Consider the following 3190-nt stretch of genomic DNA (forward strand, 5'->3'; position numbering starts at 1 on the left):
TACGATTTTGATTCTAACATTAGGCAATTAAGTCTCTTTCAACCTCAAGGTCACTTAAAAGCAAAATACTGTGGACGCTGGAAATCTGAAATAAAAATTAGAAGTGTTGGAGAAACCCAGCATGCCCGGCAATGTCTATGGAGAGAGAAACAGAGTTAACCTTTTGAGTCCAGAATCACTCTTCTTCAGAATAATTCCAAAGAAGCATCAAGTTGGTGACAAAACATTAACTCTGTTTGTCTCTCCATCAATATTGCCAGACCTGCTGTGTTCCTGCTGCACTCTCTGTTTTCAGTCCAAATTTGCACATTGAGTGCAGTCAGTAATCTGCGTACATATAGCACTCTAAAGCTTGTTACTTCTTTGTGTTGGACTTATTGCCTCAAACTACTGCTCAAATTTGCAAATTGCCAAACATAAAATGCTTAACTGAAATAATGCCATCAGCAATATTTTTCCAAATTGCACCTTCATTTTAAAATGTCCCTTGATTTAATTAAGAATGGTAGGCCAGTGCAATATTTTCTTAAATGAAAACAGAAAGTCTGTTTTGAGAAGATTTGTAGCTCAGATTGAGGTTCTGGATGTAGGTTTGCTTGCTGAGCTGGAAGCAAAACTAATTTCATTTACCAAATACCTTGCAAGAACTGTAACAAACACTACATTGGGCAAACAGGCAGAAAACTAGCCATCAGGATACTTGAACATCAACTAGCCGCAAAAAGACATGACCCACTCTCACTAGTATCTTTACATACAGATGAGGAAGGGACAACATATCCATCCTAGGACAAGCCAAACAGAAAAATGCATGGAATTCCTAGAAGCATGGCATTCCAACCGGAACTCTATCAACAAACACATTGACTTGGATCCCTTTTACCACCTCCTGAGAAAAAGAACAAGAAATGGCACCATCACAAGAAATGGCATCACAAACCTAAGGAAATCTGAACAGATAAATAGAAAGCAGGCCATACCACCAGTGCTTCATCCCGAGGCTCACTGATGATGTTACCTAATATGGTGACGAAACATCTGAAAATGTCCAGCTCAGCGAGCAAACCTACATCCAGAAAACAGAAAGTGCTGGAAATTTAAGCAGGTCTGGCAGTATCCGTGGAGAGAAAGCACAGAGTTAACAGACTCTGAAAAGACTCTTCTTCCACAGTTTTGCTCTTTACAAGTTCTCTATCCGATCGCAGGTCCCAGCCACAGCAGAAAGACCTCCACCAGGAGGAGGCAGATCCTGGATCTACCCCAGCTAGAACTGAGATCAAACTCCATGATTTTGGCATCAATCTGATCTAGTACAGCCATCCAAACAATTCAGCAACATGATCCTCAAAGGACACTTAGTTGTCATGGCATGATGCACTTTAAATACATGCTGTATCTGAAACTTACTGATAGCAATCACAAAGGCTCTAAAATTCATCCTACCACACAGCTGACCAGGAATCTCTCCTGGCGTGTACTAAAAGGATTATGAAACAGTATGTCTGCATTATAAATGTACTTTCCATGGCCATCCAGTGGTATTTGAACCCACAGAGACAGGCACTCATCCACTGCTTCAGACAAAATCCGACAGCTTTATTAATAGAGCTGAAAATGTGCATATCACAATAATTAAGCTTTTCTTTCATAGTGCCCAGTCCATTGCCCGTCAGCTATATGATTTGACCATAACATCAACAGAAGATCATTTATTAGTATCATTAGTATGCACTTGTCAGTTTTTTTAGTAAATGAAATCAAAATAAGTTTTCAAGAGTGTCCATTGGAATCTTTGTGCTGGGGATACATTCATTTTAAGAGCTTAAAGAAAGGCCAGAAACATGGGCAATTCTAATGAAAAAAATCACACTAGTGAATGGTTCACTTTGGAGGCCTGAACACTGGTGAATATAAAGGAGTCAACACCACACCAGGTTATAGTCCAACAGGTTTACTTGAAATCATAAGCTTTTGGAGCACTGCTCTTTCGTCAGGTAAAGTGTCGTCAGTTGGACTATAACCTGGTGTCATGTGACTTCTGACTTTGCCCACCCCAGTCCAACACTGGCATCTCCGCATCATGTTATAAGGAGAGAGAGATACATAAAGGAAAGGCTAGGATAGATCTTCAACATCTCACCTCAGTGTACAGTACGGTCATGGCGAAGCTGATTGCCACAGATATAGAATGATTTTCATCGTTGTTATAGCAACAGCAGGCCATTTGGCTTGTTGACCCCACTGTGACATTTAGTAAATTTTGAATTGGCCTATATTCCACTTTGCTGCCAAAATCCACAACTCCCTTGTCAGTCAAAATCTAACTCAACCTTGAATATATTCAATGACTAATCTACACTCCTTGCTGGAGACAGTTTCAAAGATGAAAGACTAATTGAGAAATGAATTTCCTCATCTGCATCTCAAATCTTTTATTGTTAAATCATGTACCTTTAGTTCTAGGTTTACTTCCATGACAAAGTCTCCTCTCAGCATCCATCCTATAAAACTTCTACAGTATCTTAGTTGCTTCAATAAGTTAGAAATCACACAACACCAGGTTATAGTCCTTCAGGTTTATTTGGAAGTACTAGCTTTTGGAGCACTGCTCTTTGAAAACTAGTGCTTCCAAATAAACCTGTTGGATTATAACCTGGTGTTGTGTGATTTTTAACTTTGTCCGTGCCAGTCCAACACTGGCATCTCCACATTATTGCTTCAATAAGATTACCTCTCAATCTTCTAAATTCTAATAGAATGATTTTTAATCAGCAAGGGTTATGGTGAAAGAGAAGTTGAGGATTATCAGATCACCCTCAATGAAGGGTGGACCTCACACAATAGGCTGAATCACCTGCGTCTACTCCTACACCTTATGATCCAATGAGTATAGGCCAAATTTGCTCAGTTTTTCCTCATATGGCAATTGGACTTCAAGCATCATGTGTTTCCATAACAGGATGTTATCATATATTTACTGGGAAAAGAAAGACTTGCATTTATATAGTACCTTCCATGCTTTACAGCCAATCTCGTACTTTACCTTTCTTAAAGAACGTGAATGAGTCCATTTGTTTTTATTTTCACAAAGATCAAACAGTTTCCTGGTCACCAATATTGCTTTTTATTCCAGGTTTTACTTTAATCTTGTTTCATTAATTGGTTTTGAATTCTCCAGCTGCCACAGTGA

This window comes from Chiloscyllium plagiosum, chromosome 13 (genome assembly GCF_004010195.1).
Source record: "Chiloscyllium plagiosum isolate BGI_BamShark_2017 chromosome 13, ASM401019v2, whole genome shotgun sequence".
Classification (NCBI taxonomy): domain Eukaryota; kingdom Metazoa; phylum Chordata; class Chondrichthyes; order Orectolobiformes; family Hemiscylliidae; genus Chiloscyllium; species Chiloscyllium plagiosum.